The 23,493-nt window shown below is 36.5% G+C and overlaps 1 protein-coding gene across 8 annotated transcripts in view; it reads left to right on the forward strand.

The window, feature by feature from the left end:
• FAM210A (family with sequence similarity 210 member A) overlaps window positions 1–23,493 on the forward strand; it is a 36,447-nt gene that overhangs the window by 1,385 nt on the left and 11,569 nt on the right. The window contains exons 2-4 of one of the 8 annotated variants that reach the window (XM_043985832.1): window positions 3,147–3,293; window positions 8,429–8,486; window positions 9,228–9,289. The exons of 2 other annotated variants lie outside the window; for them this stretch is intronic. The gene's annotated coding sequence lies outside the window, so the exon portion shown is untranslated. Of the gene's footprint in view, window positions 1–3,146; window positions 3,294–8,428; window positions 8,487–9,227; window positions 9,290–9,316; window positions 9,547–23,493 lie in introns of those variants that run through there. 5 more of the 8 variants (XM_043985842.1, XM_043985869.1, XM_043985824.1 and 2 more) reach the window with 5 other exon arrangements.

Genomic DNA, 23,493 nt, shown 5'->3' on the forward strand with positions numbered 1-23,493 from the left:
GATCGTTGGTTGATTGTTTATATCTAAATGTTGTTGAAAACTGCCTTCCAAAGCTAAAGGTTATGAAAATATAAACAGCTTCAGGATTCAATTTAAATTATTTTATCCCCAAGACCAATCTCATAGTCTTAAAGCAAGCTTTTTTTAAAAATGGATTTTACCTCGTCAGGAGAAAGTTTGTCAGAACTACATTACTAAGAAAATGTTAGCATCCTGTGACTAAGAAATCACAAGATTGCATATACTTATATTTTTGGTTTAATTACTCTTCGATATTAGATACTGTGTATATACTGATTCCTCATGAACTATGTGGTTTATGTACATTTATGTATTTTTAAAATAACATTTTATAAATCAGATCCTTAAGTTAGCAATTCTCATTGCAGTTCCAAGGGACCATTACAAATTCAGTCTTCAAGATTTCGTTTCTAGCTCTATGAAGTTCTCTTATATTAAACCTTTTGCTTCTTACACCAAAGTTTAATACAACTGGTCTTGAGGGAAAACATGAGCTTGCACATGCTGGAGTTTTCCCAGGGAATTCTTAGGGATCAAAAGAGATAAATAGGTCTCATTGATCACTTCTTAGTAACTAACATCACTTTCAGTTTTTAAGAACTCTGAATTAGAAATTAGGATCCAATTGAGTAAGAATTAGGGCAGGATGTGATAAATAATAATGGCTGAGGAAGGGAGGTATAGATGATTTTAAAAAATAGCTTGAACTTTAGCTTGGTACTCAAAGGTAATGCCAAATAAAACACAAGCTCTGATAAATCCTATCAAGCACAGTGCCTGACACATAGTAGGCACTTAATAAATAGTTATTTACTGACTGGAAAAAAGATTTCATTATGCTCACAATGATAGTTACATAGTCCTCCATTTTAGCTAAATTCAGAGAAGCTCACTACTTTATATAGATATCTTGAATAGAAAGAGAAACATGAGGAATTTACTCTGCTTCCCAGTAATAGAAAAAAAAACACTTTGAAGAATGAATTTCTCCTCTCACATGTTTCTTAGAAAGGAAGTTTTCCATTGCTACACACATATACATGCATACACACACACACATATTTGAAGACTTAAAAATTGACATTTTAAAAAAATGAATGAAAGAAATTCTTTCCAAGAGTGGAATATGGTTTTGAGAGGGACTTATACATAATGGATATGGAGCTGGTTTTGGAGTTAAGGAGTCCTGGGTTCAGAATCTGCTTCAGACTTTTGATATTCCTGTAGTTCTAGGCATTTAAAACACCCTCTCTTTAGTTTTTGAAAATGTTAGAAGAGGATAGTAATAGCACCAACATCACAGTGAAATAATATTGATCTACATTGATTGATTGTTGATTAAAGCCCAGTAGTAATTACTGTGAGCTGTTCTATCTTGAGTCTAGGAAAGGGATTACTCCATGAAGATGTTTGAATCAAATGCTCTCATTATTCTTATCTGTTGCCCTGCATCTTTCTTAGCATAGGAACAAATATCATGTCTTTTTTAAGAGGCATTTCTAAAGTTGAAAGTAAAATTTGCTTGGTATAATCACAAATTAATTATATTTTGGAGAAGCAAAAAATCATGTACCTGTTCTCTTAGGGGGGAAAAAAGGCATTAGACCATTATCAGTACTAAAATTATAACTCCAAAGTCAACAAAATGGACTGTGCTTTTGTGTTATGTCAGATATTACTTATAAAAGTGACACCACAGGCAGCTGGTGGTACAGTGAATAAAACTGGGCCTGGGGTCAAGGAGACCTGGGTTGAAACGCAGCCTTAGACACTTACTCTGTAACCCTAAGCAAGTCAATTTACCTTTTTAACGTCAGTTTCCTCGTCTGAAAATGAAAATAATAATAGTACCTACCTACCTGGGTTGTTGTGAGGATCAAATAAGATAATATTTGTAAAAGATTTTTAGTATAATGCTTGGCACTTAATAGGCACTATGTAAATGCTTATTCCCTTCCCCTTCCTTTCCCTCATTGATATATATTAATTTAATATTAATTTGATTAAGTAATTATTAATTAATCAAATTAATATTAATTTGAAGGATAATTTAAAATAATGAGCAGTTTGAATTGTAGAATATTTTGTTAGAAATGCAAGATTATTAATTTATTTTAATATTAATTTTTATTTTTATTTTGCTATTTATTTAATTGTATTGTATTGTTCAATTATTAATTTGAAGTATTGATTCCTGGGGAACAGTGGTACTGGATTGTAAGGGGCATTGGTCAGGATCATTGGCAGCAAATGTTAGTGGGTTGGGTATTCAAGACATCTGGCTATTATCTGGTTTTTCTGTGGGTAGCCACAGTTGACCTACCTGGGTCTCATTGAATCAATGAAAAAAAAAAGAGAAAAATCCCTTACCAAGGTAAATCTCACCCCATTTTTATATAGCAATTACATTTACAAAGTACTTTCCTAACAATAGCTCTGAGAGACAGATACCCTGAATATCATTATAGAAATTTTGCAGATGAGACAACAGATTCAGAGTGACTACGCCTGGGTCACACAGCTATTTATCTTACAGATATCAAACCAGGGATTTGAATGAAATCCTAACTCTCCATTCCAAATCTATTATAGCACCCTTCTTCCACTAAAGTACTCTATTTCTTTTCTGAGTAGAACTCACAATTCTGTCTTCAGTCAGTAGATATGATCCACAAAGCAATGAAAGCCAACCTGTGAATTAAGTGCTGGACTGGTAGTAAGCCCTAGGTTTGGGTCTCCCTGGAATACCTGCTTTCTAGGGAATCATAGGCAAAACACTAATCTCTTAAAGTTTGACTTGACTTATCTATAATACCTGTAGTTCCTACCTTGCAAGTTTACTGTAAGGCTTAAATGATATAGAGCTACTTTGTAGTCTTTAAAGTTCTGTAAAGATTGTGGCAATTATAATCATGTTTATCAGAGGAAATAAGTTTGTTGTAGTAGAAAAAGCATTAGAAGACCTGTATACTATTCTAGAATTTGTTAATTGCTTGGCCTTAAGCAAGTCACTTATTCTTGAGCTTCAGTTTCCACATCTCTAAAAGTAGGACATTGTACAAGATAACTAAAACTTTTTTTTAAATAAGGTTTACATTGTTGCTTGCCTTCTCCCATTCTGACAGGTAACTTCTCAGAAACTTCCAACAAGAGTTGGAAGGGATCACAGAGACCATCTAATACAATCCACATTTTCCTCTGCAACATATCCAACAAATGTCCATCTTGCCTTTGCTCTAACTTCTTCAAAGAGGCTACAAGATACTTCCAAAGTAAGCCCATTCCTTTTTGGGAAATCTGATTTTAAAAATAACATTTTTTAAATTAAATTAAGATTATGGAGTTTTAGGCAGTAATCTGAAGACCTTCAGGGTATAAGTGGTTGTTTTGCTTTGTTTTTGTAATCATTGCTTATGGCAGGTATTACAAAAGAAAGAGGAAGATTTCACAAGGAACAGCTAGATCAGACGTTATCAGAGAACAGGATTGGGATTTCTGAACTCCTTAGAGATTTGCTGGCTCCTGGCCAAGAATGAAGTATACTTAAAGAAGGCTAGTAAACCTACCCTCCCTCCCAACTTTCTTGTTTCTGTTGAGGTCACCACCATTCTTCCAAATACCCAGATTTCCAAATTTGGGAGTCATCAGGTCTTAGAGCTAAAATTGAAAGGAGCCATAGAAGCCATCTATTCCAACCCCCTCTTTCTACAGAAAAATGAGGCCTTGGGAGGCTGTGACTTGCCCACAGTCACACAGATAGTATCAGAGGTAATATTTGAACCCAGATTCTCTGCTGCTCTTTCCACTGCACTGCTTTGAGTCACGTGTAGCCTCTTACCTTCTCTATTCCATCCTCTACCCAATTTCAAAATAATCTTTCTAAATACTATGGCATTCCCATGCCAAAGAGACTTCAGTGGTTCCCTATTGCCTTAAGGATAGAGTACAAGCTTGTATAATAATAATAATAACAATAACTAGCATTCATATACTACCTACCATATGCTAGGTACTGTGCTAAATATTTTATAAATATCTCATTTGATCATTACAACAACTCTTTTGAAGAAACTAAGGCAAACAGGTTTAAGTGATTTGCCCAGGGCCGTACATAGAGTAAGTGTCTGAGGCTAGATTCAGATTGAGATATTCCTGATTCCAGGCCAAGAGCTCTATCTACTGCACCACCAGTCTTCCTATTTGGCATTAAATATAAATTATTGCTTTTCTATCACCTTCATTCCCAAGTTTTCCCTGGTCTCCCAGAATACCATCCTTTGAGGAAGAAAGGGAGGAAGTTCTGAAAAACTAACCATCTGTTTAACATTTGAAGACCTTCACAATCTGACTTCACCTTCTTTTTCTATACTTTTTTGCACATTCTTCCCTTTTGTGCCCTCTGTATTACAGACAGACTGATGTATTTGCTGTTCCTGGAACTGAGCCCCAGTCTCATGCCTCAAATGCTTGCTCTCCTCTTTTGTAGAGTCTCTTTCAGACAATTAGTCAACAAACATCTATCAAGTTTACACTCTATGCCAGGAACTATACCTTATAAACAATGAGAATACAGAGACAAAACTGTTATAGTCTGTTCTCAGAGAGCTTATATTCTAACAGAATGTTGAAAATCTTGCCAGAGGCATCATTCTTTCAGAAACTCTTACCAAAGAAGACTTTGCTGAACCCCTTGGTTCCAGGATCCTCCATCTAGAACTGGAAGGGACTTCAGAGAGTACTTAGTTAATTAAAACTTCTTCTTCCCCCCCCCCCCAATTTCACAGACGGAGAAACTAAAGTTGGAGAGCTTAAATGATTTTTCCAAAGGCACAGAGGTATGAAGTGGCAAAGGAAGAATTCAAGCCCATGTCCTCTGACTCTCTCCTTCAACTCATCCTGAAATGGAATAGAGTGCAATAGAAAAGTATAAATTAAGCAAGTCTCACATGTCACACACTGCTGAGAATACAAATAGAAAATTGAGATTGTCCCTGCTCTCAAAAAGCTCACGTTGTACTTGGGAAAAACAACACAGGACCAAATGGCAAGACCCGGGTTACCTTCCCATCAGAGAATGGGTGATTATAAAGAGATCTGGATAGGAAGAATTCAGTTTGGGACCATTGGGAGAAGTACGCCCTCCATGGTTCTGGTGCCAAAGCCCTATGTTTGTTTCTGGATAGAAGAGGCTTTGACTGTGATGGTTGGGGAGAGAAGAGAGACCATCGAGGGGGATCCTGAAGTGTTTTCAGTGGTTTCTACCCACCTGTGGCAGTATTTGGGTTGGTGGAGATTGGGCCAAGGTTATTTATACAAGTAATAAGTGGCAGAGCTGAGATTTTAATTCAGGTCCTTTCCATTGTACCAACGCCCCACCTACAGGGGGTCTCACCCAGTTTTTTTTTTTCCCCACTCACAGCTCAGACACTACAGTGTAATGGACGACTTCATTTTTATACTGCTGGGAGACATGCTGTGTGACACTTATGGTTTATCCCTGGGCAAGTCATTCGACTTCTTAACTTCAGTTTCCTCATCTATAAAACAGATAATAATAGCATACACCTTCCTTAAAGCTCTATACAAGCAGTAACAACAGTAATTGCTAACATTTATGGTGCACTTGCAACTTGCCAGGCACTGCGCTGAGTGCTTCATGATTATCATCTCATTGATCCTCACAACAACCCTGAGAGGTTGCTGCTGGTCTTGTCCCCATTTTACAGTTGAATCGACTGAGGTAACATTGCCCAGGGTTACATAGCTAGTAGATGTCTGATGCTAGATTTTTAACTTAGATCCTCCTGGCTTCACACTCTGTCCACCTTGCCACCTAGCTGGCTCTAAGGGTCCCTCCAATAGAATGAAACTATTTAAGAAGGGACTGGTTTTTTATTTTGTCTTTCTATTCCTAGCACCTGATACATTGTCTTTTACTTAATAAATATGTAATAATGTTTATTAAATACTTGTTGAAGTAGAGATACTAAGGTATCCTTTTGAACTATGCTTTTGAGCAAGTAGTGCCTAGATTCGACATTTACTTTGGTAATGGTGAACTACTTCCCAGCTATATTTGCTGTCAGACTTACAGTTAAATATCTGTGTGAATACCTAATTGCTTTAGTAGCCATAACTGGTTAATTTTATTATCCAACTTTTAAATTTTTAATTGATGACCAATATTAATTAAATTAGAAAATATAGGCCTTCTGTAACTAGAAGCCAACCAGTATTTTCTATAAGGCTCATTTTCTATAATACCTAATAACAACTAAGTTTTTAAGGCAAGTCAAAGCTAATCTTAATATCAAGTACAAGCAAACATTGACAACAATCCCTTTGTAGGTTTCAGTAATTGCCACATTCTAGTTTAAGAAAATACCTTTTGATCATTTTCTGTATTCTTTTGGGGGGGGGGGGCGTTCAACTACAGTAGAATTCTATTATAAAATACTGGCATGGAAAGATAGCATCCATATAGATTTTTCATGTAATAGTACAATAAATATATCTGGATATAGTTGGATAGATAGATAATATTTTATCCATTTTGGTTTTGGTCTTGAATTTCTCCATCATGTTTTTTTTGTATTAGAAAATAAAAATTCTACCAATATTCATAAGCCCAGGTTCTTCTATGAAATCTTTTCCCAGGATTGACCTTCAAATTTAAATTATAGAGAGTACTTGATCTTGAAATTCAAATTATAGTATAGAATTGCATAGCTATGATGACAACTCTGTCACCTGGTAGCTAAATTGGGGGTAAGAAAGGGGGGCCTCTGGGCACTGAGAATATGTAACAGCCTCTCTACTAAGCCTCATTTTGTGACCTTCAGACTTGGCTGCTGGCCCTACTTGAAATGTTTTGAATCCCTGGCATCAAGGCAGTTAAATTGGTCAGACCTTGAGTTCTGCATATGTGTTTCATTAGAGAGCTGTAATGGTCTACTTACTTCATAACTAGTTATTTGTATATATCTGTCTGATTAATTATAGCCTAGAGTAATTGTGAGGAGAGGCAGAACCAAATAAATTATACTTCTCCTAGTTTAACTTTTCCAGGGCACAGAGACCAAATAGTCATCTTTTATATCCCAAAATGCCCTAGAATTCATATTTTAAAAATCACAACACAGCAGAAATAATCAACAATTATTTGTTGAACATCCCTTGGCCACTTATCATTGGTGATTCAGAAAACTGTCAGAGAGGAACCTGCAGTCCTTTGCCATGTAGGGTCTTAAAAATTGCCTTAGGCATTGAATGGCTATATGGTATAACTTTTATTTATTGTCAGAGGTAGGATTTGAATCCAAGTCTTACTGATTTCAGAGCCAACTGTATCACTCTTCAAAGTTTCATAATAACAAAAATGATAACATTAATAATATACTTCCACAGCCAAGTTGTATATGTGACATATCTCTTTTTTAAAAAAGCAAACAGAATAAGGCATCATGATAAATACAATATAAGTGGTATAGACAATAAGTGTAGTTGTTAAGAAAATGGAGAACACTTTGTCTTGGGGTAATCAGAGAAGATTTCATAAAAAACATGATCTTGCTTTGAAGAATTCTATATAAAGGAAGAACCATTGTTTGTGAATGTGGAATAAACATGTAAAAGATATGGTGAGTAGATCCTTTTGGCTATAGGGAAATAATAGCATACAGTTGGATTCTTCTTTTGAAGTTTTGAATGCCAAGATAAAATATTTTGAACTTTGTCCAATGATTAATGGAGAATATTTTGGAAGTTTAGGAGGTGTTATGACAAAGTAAAAGCAGTTATATAATGGTTAATCTGATGTCATTGTCTAGAGCACACTATAAGGACAGTAGTAGTAGCAGTAGTAGCAGCAGCAGCAGTAGTAGTAGTAGTAGTAGTAGTAGTAGTAGTAGTAGTAGTAGTAGTAGTAGTAGTAGTAGTAGTAGTAGTAGTAATAGTAATAGTAGTAGGTGTGAAGTAGTTGGGACCTGAAAGAAAAGTGTGGTAGCTATGGAGATGGAAAAGAAGGGGTGGTTATGAGAGGTATTACCAAGGAAGATTCAGCATTCGCCCATTTCACATAATTGCATTTCATGCAGTAATGAATTGTGAGCAAAGACTTATTGGAAACAATAGGTATCTAGAGACTCTTAGAAAAGTAGTGGTTCCTGTAACTGTGTTCTGAGTTGAAGAAACAAATGGCATGAACATGTAGGGGTCTGGGGAATAAAGCTGAGGTGAAGGAGGAGTGCTGAGTACAGAAGCTATCTGTAAAATAGATCATTGATGGGCCCCTGATACAAGGGAGGGGATCATCCCATACCTTGCCCCTTCAGGAACAGAACTGCTTTTCCTCAGTTTTCCCTCTAGCTCTAATTGAGTGGTGCTTCTGCTTTTTTTTCAACTATAGGATTCCTAGCCTAGGAAAAGTAGAGCCATCACAGCGCTATTTTCACCTTGACAATAAGGTAGGAAAAATATTTTGAATCATTGAAATTGAAAGTTGGAGGGGCCCTCAGAAATCGTCTCATCCAACATGAATTCCCTACAACATCCCAGTGATAGGGGAGTCACATTATAAGACAGTCCATTCCATCTTTAGATAGCTCTATATGGTTAGGAAATCTTTCTTCTACTAAGCTGAATCCTGTCTCCCTATAATTCCCAATGAATCCTAGTTCTGGCCTCAGACACCTAGGTGACCCAGTCTTTTGCATGAGTTTTTCTGCTTCCTTCATTAGTCAGTCAATAACCCTTTATTTATGGTACTGTGCTAGGTATAGTTCAAAAATTAAATTGCCCTTACCCTTAAGGAGTTTAAATTCTATCAGTAGAATAAGATTTACATATACAAGTATATACATAGTAAATCCTAGGTATGGGAGGGGAGTACTGATAATTTAAGAGAGGACTTCTTTACTCTTTTTACTTGAAGTTTACTAAATAGGAGGTAATTGTCTGTGTGGACATGTTTGGGTATGTTTACTAAGACTGATTTGCCGTTTCTTATCTCAAATCTGAATGTCCTCAGATTCTTCCTGCCGTGAACTAAGTGTGTATCATGGTCCACTTACTTATCCTGCCCACTCTTGATGCCATTACAAGCAAAACCTCTTATGTGGCTTTTGCCTAGGCAAATAATAACCATGTTCCTCTCTACCTACATTACAGAAATGTTAATTTTTTCTGCTCTTTGTTTTGTTTTGCAGTAGACCACCAGTAATCTGCTGATTGCACTGTGAGAACCACTGACCTAGTACAGTACCCATGGGTATGGGAACTTAGTGAATTGTAATGGATGATGATGCTAATTTTCACACATGATCACATATTTAGAGTGAGAAGGGATCTTAGAAGTCATCTAGTCCAACCCCTTCATTTTATAGATGAGGAAACTGAGGCCCAGAGAGGTGAAGTTACTTTACTACCTGTTGACTTTGGGCAAGTGACAGAACCAGGATTTGAATGCAGGCTAACTCCAAACCCAGCACTCTTTCCACTGTGCCACGTCTGATTCTTTGGAAAGAGGTAAAGATATAAGTATTTTGTGTGAAAGAAATTTGTTAGTAAAGTTGAAGAATGATCATTATCCATTTCTCCATTACATTTAGAGATGTGTATAAAGATGCAATTCCATAGGAATTCTCAAGGGGGCATACGTTAACCTTTTCTGGAAAAACTAAGTTTGATGAGGGCCAAATCTTAATTTATCTATTGAGATCGTTTGGCTGAAATCTGCTATTATAAACCTTACTCCCCATCCCCACGGGTGTATGCACATGCATGTACATATTATATACAGGTACACAAAGGAGGTAGATTAGTAGCCTATAATAAAAATTAAATGGAATATATTGAGTATATTTAGTTGGGAAAAAATGGTAACTCAGGAATGCTATAAATATGTATACTTTCTTTTTTTCCAGAACATTAAATTATATTTGATTTAATGCATTAATAAAGGTGTGATTAGAATGAGTATGTAAATGCCTCTTAAGATGACTGATTTCTTGAATTAGAATTTCTAATTTTCTTTTATTAAAACAGGCAGTAAATTTGTGGAAAGAGTTTAATTCTTTTTTTATTATATCTATTTTGATAAGGTAATCTATATACCGAATTTTAGGTATTGCTAAATATTTTAATCATCTAAACAAGTATTAGTTTATCGTAGGGTTAAAATTAAAAGTTTAAAAATCTAATGTTTTTCTTAAAATGGTATTGTAAGGAAAATTATGTAATGTTAGCTCAAATTTAACATATTAAAAATTAACTTCATGGACTAGTGATTTAAATTTATCATATTGATGAGTTCATTGATATTTAGAACAGACCTTGTACAGTTCTTGCTCTTTTTTTTGTTATTGTTTATAACCTCAATAATAGGTAGTAGTGTCAGTCTTTAAGTGCTGAAGAAGAGAACTGACCCCTGTCTTATAAACTTGAATTCATTTGCCAAGGGTATGCCATTGGAGCTGCAGCACAATTGCTGGTGTGACTTGAAGAAAGAATTGTCAATTAAGTAACTGGTATTGGGAACTTAAGGACTTTGATTGAGAAACTCATGAAGTGATAATCTAGCTTTTAACAACATTGTTGTTTTTGCAAGTATTAGGAAACTTTTCTTTCTTTGGAGTGATTTAGAATAAATTTAGAAACCATTTAAAATTTGAGAAAGCAAACAATTTGTTTTAATTGTTGGAATAAAGTTCCTACACAAAGTTCTATTCTGAATACACCAGACTGAGATGTTTTGAAGGCATCACAGCACCCATTCTTGCAAATATTATTATCTAATAATAATAGTAAATTAATATTTATATAACTTTAACGTTTTCAAAGTGTTTTATATACATAATTTCATTTGAACTCCACAACAACCCTGTAACATAGGTAAAGCAGAAGTTATTCCCATTTGAGGAATGAAGAAACTGAGGCCCATAGAGTATGAGTAGATGAGTAGTCTGAGGCCACATATCTAGTAAGTATGATAGGCAGAATTTGAACTTAGGCCCTCCTTATTCCAAGGTTTTCAGTCCTGGCTATGCCCATTATGTTTTTGCAGTAATGGTGACAAAATGGCTACTAAGCATCAGTTTATTTTAACCATTAATAGAGATCCTTGTCTAATAACCTATAAGCAGTAATACTACTAGAAATGAATAATATTAAGATGTCTCAATAAATAAACCTTCAGACTAAAGGAAATTAAATGTAAATGGAAGAGGAACAGCTAGGTAGCACAGTGAATAAAGCACCGGCCCTAGATTCAGGAGGACCTAAGTTCAAATCTGGCCTCAGACACTTGACACTTACTAGCTGTGTGACCTTGGGCAAGTCACTTAACCTTCATGGCCCTATCCCCCCCAAAAAATGGAAGGATGTCTCACAAGCTTGGAGAGATAAATAAAGGAATTGGAAGAGTTTCTTTATTATACATTAAAAGGCAACAAAAATTTTTCCTATGAATACTTAGTTATCTCATATCAGTTCTCAGGATAAACATTTGCAAAAAGACCACCTTGAAGATTATTTTAACTTTAAAGAAATCAGATACTCCAAATTAAATCATCCATCTATCTATCTACATTTTTTTTTTAATACTGGATGACTTCGATGCAAAAGTGGGTAAAAGGAGGATAATGAAAAATATGTTGGAAAAACGTGGTTCTTGAATAAGCAATTCACAAAGCCAAGAAGTTCAGAAAGGCATATAGACAAACAACACAAATTTAGTACTAGTGTTTAATATATACTTTTTTCCCCAAATTACATGTAAAAACAATTTTTAATGTTGATTTTTAAAACTTTGTTCCAAATTCTCTTCCTCCCTCCCTCCCCAAACCTCCATTAAAAACACAAGCAACTCAATATAAGTTATACATATGTAGTCATGCAAAACATTTCCACATTAGTCAGATTGTCAAAGAAAACAGACCAAAAAAACTTAAGAAAAAGGAACTAAAAATAATTATGCTTCAATCTGTATTCAGACATCATCAGTTCTTCCTCTGAAAATGGATTGCATTTTTCATGAGTCTTTCAGAGTTGTCTTGGATCATTGTATTGCTGAAAATAGCTGTCATTCACAGCTGATCATCTTACAATATTGCTGTTACTTTATATAGAGTCCATTTCACTTTGCATCAGCTCATGTAAGTCTTTCCAGGTTTTTCTGATAGCATCCTGCTCATCATTTCATATGGTACAATAGTGTTCCATCATAATCTCACCCCACAATTTGTTCAGCCATTCTCCAGCTGATGGGCATCTCCTCAATTTCGAATTCAACTTTTTGTTTCTTCTCTCTTTTTGGATACCAACCTAGTGGTATTACTAGGTCAAAGAGACCTAGCCCTTTTATAATCCTTTGGCCATAGTTCCAAATTGCTCTATAGAATGTTTCTTTGAATCAGTTTACAATTTCACCAAGAGTTCATTAATGTCTCATTTTCCCTATATCCCCAACAACATTTGTCATTTTCCTCTGTTGTCCTGTTATCCAATCCAAGAGGTATGAGGTAGTACCCCAGAATTGTTTTGACCTGTTATCTTTCTAATCAGTAGTGAGTTAGAGCATTTTTTTTTCATATGGCTATAGGTAGCTTTGATTATTTCATTTGAAAACTTCATATCTTCTGATCATCTATCAATTGGGGAATGGCTCTTATTTTAATAAATTTGACTCAGTTCTCTATGTGTTTGAGAAATGAGGCCTGTCAGATAAACTTACTTAAATTTTTCAGTTACTATTGCTAACTGTATTTCCCTCCATCCTGTTCCCTCCCCATGACATTTACTCTATTTTTTATCTTCTTTCACCCTGTCCCTCCTCAAAAGTGTTTTGCTTCTGACTGCTCCCTCCTCCAATCTGTCCTCCCTTCTATCAGCCTCCTCCCCTTATTCCCTTCTCCTACTTTCCTGCAGGGTAAGATACATTACTATAGGGGCAGCTAGGTGGCACAGTGGATAAAACACTGGCCCTGGATTCAGGAGTACCTGAGTTCAAATCCGGCCTCAGACACTTGACACTTACTAGCTATGTGACCCTGGGCAATTCACTTAACCCCCATTGCCCTGCCAAAAAAAAAAAAAAGATACATTACTATACCCAATTGAGTGTATATGTTATTCCCTCTTTGAGTCAATTCTGATGAGAGAAAGGTTCACTCACTCCCCAACACCTCCCCCATCTTCCCCTCCACTGTATAAGCTATTTCTTGTTTCTTTTATGTGAGATACTTTACCCCATTCCACCTCTCCCTTTCCCTTTCTCCCAGTGCATTCCTCTCACCCCTTAATTTTAGTTTTTCAAAGATATCATCCCTTCATATTCAGCTCACACTTATGCCCTAAATATACTCCATCCAGCTTCCCTAATAATGAGAAAGTTCTTATGAGTTACAAGTATCATCTTCCTTTTAGGAATGTGAATAGTTTAACCTTTAAATATCCCTTATGATTTCTTTTTTCTGTTTACCTTTTTATGCTTCTCTAGGGTCTTGTATTTGAAAGTCAAATTTTCTATTCAGTTCAGGTCTTTTCATCACAAATGTGTGAAAGTCCTCTCTTTCATTGAATTCCCATTTTTTACCCTGAAGGATTATACACAGTTTTGCTGGGTAGATGATTCTTGTTTGTAATCCCAGTTCCTTTGCCCTAGAATACCATATTCCAAGCCCTCTGATCCTTTAATGTAGAAGCTGCTAGATCTTATGTTATCCTGACTGTACCTCCATGATACTTGAACTGTTTCTTTCTGGATGCTTGCAATATTTTCTCCTTGACTTGAGAGCTCTGGAGTTTGGCTATAATATTCCTGGAAGTTTTCCTTTTGGGATCTCTTTGAGGAGATGATTGGTGGCTTCTTTCAATTTCTGTTTTACCTTCTGCTTCCAGAATATCAGGGCAACTTTCCTTGACAGTTCCTTGGAAGATGATGTCTAGGCTCTCTTTTTGATCATGGCTTTCAGGTAGTCCAATAATTTTCAAATTATCTCTCCTGGATCTTTTTTTCCAAGTCAGTTGTTTTTCCAGTGAGTTATTTCACATTGCCTTCTATTTTTTCATTCTTTTGGTTTTGCTTTATTCTTTCTTGATTTCTCATAAAGTTATTAGCTTCCATTTGCTCAGTCCTAATTTTTAAGAAATTATTTTCTTCAGAGAGCTTTTGTACCTCCTTTTCCATTTGGCCAGTTCGAATTTTCAAGGCATTCTTTTCCTCATTGGCTCTTTGTATCTCTTTTACCATTTGGCTAAGTCTGTTTTTTAAGGTGTTATTTTCTTCAGTATTTTTTTGTCTCCTTTACCAAGCTGTTGACTTTTTTTCATGAATTTTCTTGCATCACTCCCATTTTACTTTCTATTTTTCTCTCTATCTCTCTTACTTTATTCTCAGAGTCCTTTTTGAGCACTTCTGTGGCCTGAGACCAATTCATATTTTTCTTGAAAGCTTTGGATGTCGGAACTTTGACTTTGTTATCTTCTAATGAGGGTATATTTTGATCCTCCTTGTCACCATAGAAACTTTCTAGAGTCAGCAATTTTTTCTGTTTGTTCCTTTTCCCAGCCTGTTTTTTGACTTACGACTCTTAAAAAGTGGGGCACTGCTTCCAAGGCAGAGGGTGCACTGTCCCAAGCTTTGGGGGTTTGAGCAGCTGTTCTCTGAGATACTTCTAGGAATTTGTAAGTCCTTAGTTCTTCCAAGTTGTTATAATTTTTTTTGTTGTTTTTTTTTGGGGGGGGGGGTTGTTTTTTGCTTTTTTTTAGTTGTTATAATTTAAAGAGAGGTATGTTTACTACTCTGCTGTCCTGTGCTCTCTACAAGCAACACAGGCCTGCTTTTCTGCTTTGGAACTATGAACAGAATACTGCTCCACTGTGGCTGGTATGCTTGTGCTCCTCCCCCATCTGGGACTGCCACCCAAGACTGACCTGGATCTGAGTCCGGGCAAAACAACAGAGTCCTGCCTCGGTGCTAGCAAAGAGACCCCTGTAATCTCTTTCTGGAGTTATTCGACCCCCTTACTGTCTGTGGGCTGAGTTCTGCTGCTCATTCAGAGGTTCCAGAGGCCTGCTCCTGGTTGGCTGGGGCTGGGGCTGGGGCTGGGACTGGGAATGGGAATGGGAATGCACTGGGGTTAGATCTGTGCTGGCATGGCCTGCACTGGGCTTCACTCCACTCTTACCCCGGTACAACAGACCTTTCCTACCAACCTTCTAAGTTGTCTTTGACTGGAAAATGATTTCACCCTGTCCTTTTGTGGGTTCTGTTGCTCCAGGAATTGTCTTTGGGCATTATTTGAAGGTATTTTGGAGGGGTCTTGGGGAGCTCAGGCAAGTCACTGCCTTTTCTCCAACCTCTTGGCTCTGCCTCAATATATACTTTTAAAACTACAAAATTCACAGGTTCTTTTTTTCCTAGTCTTTAGAAAATAAAATCTTCATATTTTAAAATTCAAAAGAAAACAAATACTTTAAGATACAAATTTTTTCAAGGCTTTTCCTTTTTTTTTTCCATTTTTCTTTGCATTTTCATACTTGAATGCTGCTGTCATGGCCTAGCTTGATTGAGTATCTTGCCCCTATTTCTCTAAACTTGTTTTACTCCTGCTTCTTGATGGGTTTATGAAGAGATATTACTAATAATCTTCCAATAACATCCTCAAGATTTTTGTAAATTATTCTGTTGCCTTTTTTTTTTTGTCATAGTACTGGTTTTGCAAATTGACACAGTTCTAGATTCTTGTGGTCTCTTTTTTGTGGCAATCAGTTCTTTAGGAAATGTTGGTAGTCCGTCAATATCTGTTCTTTTAGTTATTTTGCTTATTTTATTGCAGCAGCTTGTTTAAGATTATCAGTGACACAAACTGTACAGCATATCTTCTTATTTTGTATTCTCCTAATTTTTTATTGAGTTTGATATTTAATCTAACATGTCATTGGTCTGACCACAGCAGATGAATTTGAAATTATTTGACCAATCATTTCTAATCTGTTAAAATACAATTGAATTTCTTCCTGAAAAAAGTATTTGTGACTCACAGCCATGAGGTGATTTTATACTCTTTTGTGTGTGTGTGTGTGTGTGTGTGTGTGTGTGTGTGTGTGTGTGTGAATTGGGGTTAAGTGACTTGCCCAGGGTCACACAGCTAGTAAGTGTCAAGTGTCTGAGGCCAGATTTGAACTCAGGTCCTCCTGACTTGAGGGCCGGTGCTCTATCCCCTGTGCCACCTAGCTGCCCCTCAGTTATATACTCTTAATAGCCTTTGTCTTCTATTTCTTATTCCAGAACCATGTTTTAAAACAATATTTTTTACTATTCTCCCCATGCCCATATTTACATTGAAGTCATGCTGTAAAGTAATAAAAGTAAATGTTTTAATTTGAAGGGTCTTGCTGAATTCTTGATGAATTTCATTACCTTATCTTCTGAAACCAACATTGGTACATAAACTACAAACATCCTTATAGTGGCCTTTTGCAAATGAATATCATGATCGTTGCTATATGAGATAAATTGTCCCAGAAAATACTTCATATTGCCTTTGGATGCACAATAAAATTACTCTTTGCTTCTCTGCCATCCTCCCAGTTTGCTCACAGTTTGGTTTTCTGATTCCATATTAGCAAGAATATCAAGATAGGTATGATTCATTTTCTGTTATAATGTAGTCATGTTATATCCTGGATAAGAATTCCACATTTAGAGTACCAACTTCCAAGTAAATCTTTACAAATAGCCTAAAATCTATATGATTCTTTAACTTTCTGCCCCCTTTTCTTCAGTTGCTAGCTTTATTGTAAAAATACACTACAGAGGACTGAGGATTTCTTTCTATTTTTTTGTTTCATAAGTTGCCATTACTGAAGACTTCATCACCAAGTGGCCAGCCTACTGGTGACAGTCTTTCCATACTTAAGTGGCTTGAACACAGAAAGCTGTTACCAGAACCTCTCAAAGCCTCTTAAAATCATATCAAACAAAAATTATGTACTTTTATAGAAAAAAAAATCTTATTACATTGTGACTTGAATGCTTTACATAAAATTTACTTTATTATGCTGAACTGAGTTTACATTTTCTTCTGTAACTTAGTGCTATTTATATTTTCATCCCATTATTGTACTGATTAAGCCAGTCATGCCTTCACTATGTCGAACTACCTGATGCAAAGGTTTTGAGATGAACAATTGAAGAATGCCTTTATTTTTTCTTTCACTGTGTTTGAGGATTTTGAAAGCACAACCCTTTATCTCAGTTGCACCTTCAGTGACTTAGAATCCAAGAAAATTGGAATTGCCTTACCTTATCTTCAACTTTATCTTCTTTCTCTTGAGAAATTTCTCATTCTCCTACTTTCATACTGTGAGGGCTAAAATTTGGTATACGGAGCATTATTAGGGTGACGCCTTAATATTGGGGTCCCAGAAATATGAGGGACTCTTTTAGGTTTAATCTCCCCTTTGAACTTTCCTTTTTATATATTCCTCCCAGGCCAATAAGAAAAGGAGCCTCTGAGCTTTAGTTCATAAAGGATCAGGTTTTATTACTTGGGAATTAATTAAACCACCAAGGTGAAACTAATTAAGGAAATAAGGAAGTAGAAAATACAGATAGATAGTCTTAACTCTAAGCTTAGCCTAAGCAATCCCAGAGCATTCCCAATTAAGCTAAAGGGAATTTAGGGTTAAACTCACTAACCCCAGTCAGTTTACAGTTGCTTGTTAAGAAAACGCAGTATCCTGATACAGAGCAAAACACTTGCGTCCACCAGGTCCAGGACCCCTCCAGAATCACCCACCAGGCCGAAAGAGCGTGAACACCTTGAACATGTCCCACCTTCTGGGAGTTCCCTCCCTTCCTGTCAAGTTCAGTTTTTCCTCCCCCAAAAGGGGAGGTCCTTCAAAAGCTGCTCAGTAGCATGTGCAATCTCAGGGTGGGCCAGGTGTGGCCCCTCCCAAATGATTCAGCCAAAACTTTCTATATTAATCTTTACCACAAATAATTTTTACCACAATACCTATGAAACTGTCATCTTTCCCTCCTATCTCAGGATGCAGTAGCCCACCTCCTTTCCCTGGCTAACTCCTTTACATGTGTTTTTCATTCCTTCTGCTCCTTTTCTCCTCTAGAACCTAGTTTAATTGATAATTCCATGTGTTTTTCTTTCATAATCTCTTCCTTTCTACTGGGCTCTCCTCTTCAACCTACAAACATGTTTTTAGATCTTCTCCAGCCTTTTAAAAAAAAAAGACCTTTAAAGGGAAATATTTTTACATTTGCTTCTTTACCACCAATTCACAAAATCAGAGGGTTGTAACGGATGTTAGGGGCCATCTACTCTAACTCATACACTTATGTAGCTGTCTATTCTTTGTTTAAAGACCCTCAGAAAGAGGGAACCTACCACCTCTACAGGAAGCCTATTCCACTTTTGAATAGCTCTAATTATTAGAAAAATTCTCCTGACATCAAGCCTAAATTGACCTCTTTTACAACTTCCACCCTTTGCTCCTGGTTCTGCCCTCTGGACTCAACAGAACAGATCTGATCCATAACTCTATGTGACAGCCCTTCAGATGTCTTTCCCTGGTCTTCTCCAGGCTAAGCATGTGTAGTTCCTTCAGTTGAACTTCATATGTTATGGACTTGAGACCCTTAACCATTCTGGCTCTCCTTCTCTAGACACTCTAGCTTATCAGTGTCCTTCTGAACTGAACATAGTACTCCAAATCAAGTCTGTCATGGGCAAAGTGCAGTATGACTATCACCCTAAACCTGGAAACTATCTTTCTCAATAATGACCAAGATCACATTAGATTTTTTTTAACTATGACACCATACTCATTAAGGTCATTGAGCTGGCAAGCCTAAAACCCCTGGATCTTCAGAACTACTGTCTAATCTATGTCTCCCTCAATTTATAGTTTTAAAGGTGATGTTTTTGTACCCAAACACAAGACTTAACATTTATCCATAGTGAGTATATCCGTATTAGATTCAAGTCAGTTTTCTAGCCTCTCAGTATCCTTTTGGATCTTTATCCTTTTATCCTCTGTTAGCTATTCCTTTCAACTTAGTGCTCATCACATCTACAGACTTATGAGTATAGCTGTATGCCTTCATTGAAGTCATTCTACTAGAGTCCTACCTACTATTTTGACACCAAACTATTAGCAATTACTCTTTGAGTCTAATCAGTTCTGAATCCATCTAAGTGTACTATCTTATAATCTATATATCTCCATCTCCAAAAGAATGAGATATTTTTATCAAAAACTTTGCTAAAATCTGGGTAAATTATATCCACAGCATTCCTCTTACTTACTAATGCAGTAACTTTGTCAGAAAAGGAAATGAAGTTAGTATGACATGACCTATTTTTGACAAATCTATGCTGATTCTTTTATATTACAGCTTCCCTTTTGGGGTTTTCACCAACTATCCATTCTATAATCTTCCCAGGTAGTGAACAGTTCAGCTACTTTTCATCTAAATTGTGATCTCTGTTCTCTTCCGGTTTTGTTTTTAAATTACAAGAACAATCGCCCTTTTCCAGATTTGTGGACTCAGGACTCAGAATGTAAAGTTTATCTGGTCCAGGTGACTTAAATTCATCAAGGACAGGTGGTAAAATGTTTTAACAGTCCGTTAGATAATGGAGAGACGCCAGTTTTTTTTAGGACCACCCTTTTGGGGAGGAGACCAACAGCATGAGCTACACACACCAGTCCGCCTGCGACGCACGCCAGATTGCCTGCTGAGTACTCGACTTCCAGGGTGCGAGCTTAAAAGGCAAGGAGAGAATGGAAGTGGGGCCTTTTTCCTGCTCCGCTGGTCTCCTGGCTGTGCTGCACAGACAGACGCGGACTGGAGTTTGACTCAGCCCGGCTCTCGGTTAACAGCACGCGCTTGACTCGGTCTCTCTCCCCAAAGGTGGCCTTCGGCTTTTTGAGTTTTATACAGAATATAGACTAAGCCTAGACTTAAGACGATTTGTATTGTATTTCTACTTTCCTATCCTTCTAATCAACATCACCTTGTGACTACCATACAATAAAAGCTCTATCTAGAAAACCAGAAGCTTCTTCCATTTACTAGTCTGGGAGATAAATTAAAGGAAAGGTTAAGTAGGGTAGATTTATGATCTAATATCCAATTTTAATCTCACAACAGCTAAGTGTTCACTTACTCATGACCTTATCTTGGATGTCAACTCCCTGTTAGTAATTTTTGTTCTGTCATATCCAATGTAAACCTTGTTCTCCTTTGCAGAGAAAAGAGAAACAAAATAATAATTATGCATCCTTGAGGCTTGAAAGAACTGGCAGCTTGTGATTACTGAGCCTACTGTTAGTGATATTGGAATATGAGATATGAGTGATATAGAAATATGAGAGATACAACAAAAGGGAATAGAACAGAGTCTGTAAACTAGAAGGAGTGGAAGAACACCAACATTTGGGAAGCTTTCCACAGAACCTGACAGCTGAAATAAATATTGAAGGAAAATAAGGATTCTGAGTCAAAGGTGAGGGAAAGAATCAGTTCTAGACATTACATATGGCTTGTATTAATGCATGGAGGCAGAAAATGATATATTCATTTTGGAGAACAGTAATCCAGTTTGGCTCTAACAGGTGAATAAATGAAAAATTAGGATAGAAAAGCAGATTGTAATCAGGTCGTGGAGGGCTTTAAATGACAGGAGTTTGTCAGTAGAGAGCCACCAAAGGGTTTTGAGCAAGGGGAGTAACATAGAACCATGCTTTAAGAAGATTATTTAGCAGTCTTGTCAAGGTTGCAGTGCAGAGGGGACCCTTCTAGCAGAGAGACCAGTTAAGAAGCTATTAGCAGGGGGCAGCTAGGTGGCGTAGTGGATAAAGCATTGGCCCTGGATTCAGGAGGACCTGAGTTCAAATCCAGCATCAGACACTTGACACTTACTAGCTGTGTGACCCTGGGCAAGTGACTTAACCCTCATTGCCCCACAAAAAAAAAAAAAGGCTATTAGCAGTAGTTAAGGAAATAAGTAGTAGTACAAGCCTGGTTTAGGGTAGTTACTATATACAGGGAGGGAAAAGGGGACGGAAAGATGGATATGGGTGATGTTATACAGGCAGAAATGATAGGATTATGCAATTTATTGAATTAAGGCAGGAGGCTAAGAGATGGAAAATCAAAGATTATGAATCTGGGTAGCTGAGTATTCAATATCCTCAATACAAATAAGAAAGCTTTAAAAAGAACTAAGTATGGGATGATGAGTCCAATATTTGGTTTGTTGAGTTTGGAAAAGGTCAACTAAAATTAAGGATTAGTAGAATGCAAACAGTGGTAGGAAAGAGATCGAAGACTAGTACTTAGTTAAACTAGTCTGTCATGTAAGTACTAGCTAAGTTTGAATAATTTCATTGCTGGATCGGCTACCATATTTCAGCCATAGCAACTCATGAAGACAATGTTCCAGCACAGTTTTCTGTGGAGGGATTACCTACATTAATGAAATTGCAGATTATTGAACTATCACATAAAAGAGCCAGGAACTTTTATGAGCAAAAATAAAATTTTAGTTCAAAGAGGAAATGATCCAGGGAAAGGGAAATAAAAACTCCTAACTTCACTTCCCCCTTCTCCTTTTTTCTCTTAATTCTTACCTCCTTTCATCTCCTCTGGAAGGTTGCTCCCACAAGCGTCCCCTCTTCCTGTAATCTTCTGTTTCTCTTCGTCTACCTACTTTGCCTACAAATATATAAGGTGTTCTGCATCCTTAAAAAAAAAAATTATTTGAGCCAACAGTCCCCTGAAGTTAACTATATCTTTCCTCCTTTTCTCCAATAAAACCCTAGAGAAACCTGACTATATTTACCTCAACTTCCTTTCCTCTCCTCAACTTTTTATAAACTGGCTTCTGACTTAGGTTTTTTCCAAATATACCTTTATTGTGTTAATTACCAAATCTAATGGCCATTTCTCAATCCCCTTCTTGATTTCTGCAGCATCTGACACAGTTGACTATTTCCTCCTGGGTACTCTCTTCTGTTAGTTTTCTTGGAACTGTTCTCTTCATTCTGATTACTTTCTCGTTTTTCTTTGATTCCCTCAAAGAGTTTAGCTGAAAAGAAAAGAAGAGATATATATAGGATATATCTATATAGTTGTATGCAAGGTACCTGCTACATAGTAGGTCCCTAGTAAATATTCACTGGTTGATTTTCTTGCTGTCTCTTAGGGCTTGAATTTCTAGCCATTTACTGAACCAAGATTACCCTTGGAGAAATGGCTTTTCTTTGTTTTTCTTATAAGAAAAAGGGAACTCATTCATTACAGTCTTTGGGGCAATATGGGATGGCTTTTCTGGTATTCATTGATATAATTTGTTGTTTCTATCCCTTTGAGCTTTGCTGTTTCTAAAACTGTGGAAGTTGACAGTGTTAGCTGTCTAAGCAAGGCACCCTCATCTCAAACAGACTCTTTTAGGGGAGTACAGTCTTTTCTGTCCATGCTTTTCTTGCTAATGATTAATGATTTTCTCCAGAAACTTGTAGGTTGAGAAAAATAAGCAACATAATGTTCAGTATTAATCATTTTCCTACTAGACAGGGGTGTTTTGCATTAAATTCACTCTTTCTATATGTGTGTATTGTAGGTATATATGTATGTGTATGTATGTTTCATATACATATAGTAACATCTCAGTTATCTGGAGATGTGTTTTTTCAGGGGCTTTAGCCCTCTACACCTAGAATACAACCCAAATTGGAGATAAGTTTTTGTCGTTGTTGTTTCTAAACTCCAAAAAGTTCCTGTACTTGTCGTGCTACTTATTCATTAGACACCCCACTTTGAACATTATAATACAGAATTCTTAGCAAGCTTGGTTAGCTATAGCCACAGCATGTTAACAATAGCAAACTACAGAGGAGGTGGCAGGGCAAAAAATCAGAAGTATGAACAAGAGCAGCAGAAAAGATGGCCTGATCTTGAGAGAGAAGAGCCTGAAAATCAGGCACAATTTAATGAAAAGAGTGATAGACTTGGAATAAGGAAGAAACCTGCATTCAGGTCCCATCAGTTAACATTTGCTAGGTGTGTGACCATGGGGAAGTCATTTAATGTCTCTGATCTTTAGTTTTCTTCATGGATGAAATAAGAATACCCAAAGTTCAAGTGAAAGTATTATAGAGCAGTAACCTCTTGTAAAAGATATTGGTGGTCAGGGATTGTTTTGTTATTGTCTGTATCCCCACCATCTAACTGCCTTACTTATAAAAGGTACTTAATACATGTTTAAATTAAATTGATATGCCAAAAGTTCTTTGTAAAAGACAAATATTTATTTGTTTGTGGCATAGTAATATGATAAATATTTGTAATATCCTTGAATAATTCAGAAAAGGTTAATTATATTCAAAAGCTTGTTCTACCAGCAAAGTGAAAAATAAGTTTGTGATTTCTACTTAAATGGTTAA

This window comes from Dromiciops gliroides, chromosome 1 (genome assembly GCF_019393635.1).
Source record: "Dromiciops gliroides isolate mDroGli1 chromosome 1, mDroGli1.pri, whole genome shotgun sequence".
NCBI classification, from domain to species: Eukaryota; Metazoa; Chordata; class Mammalia; order Microbiotheria; family Microbiotheriidae; genus Dromiciops; species Dromiciops gliroides.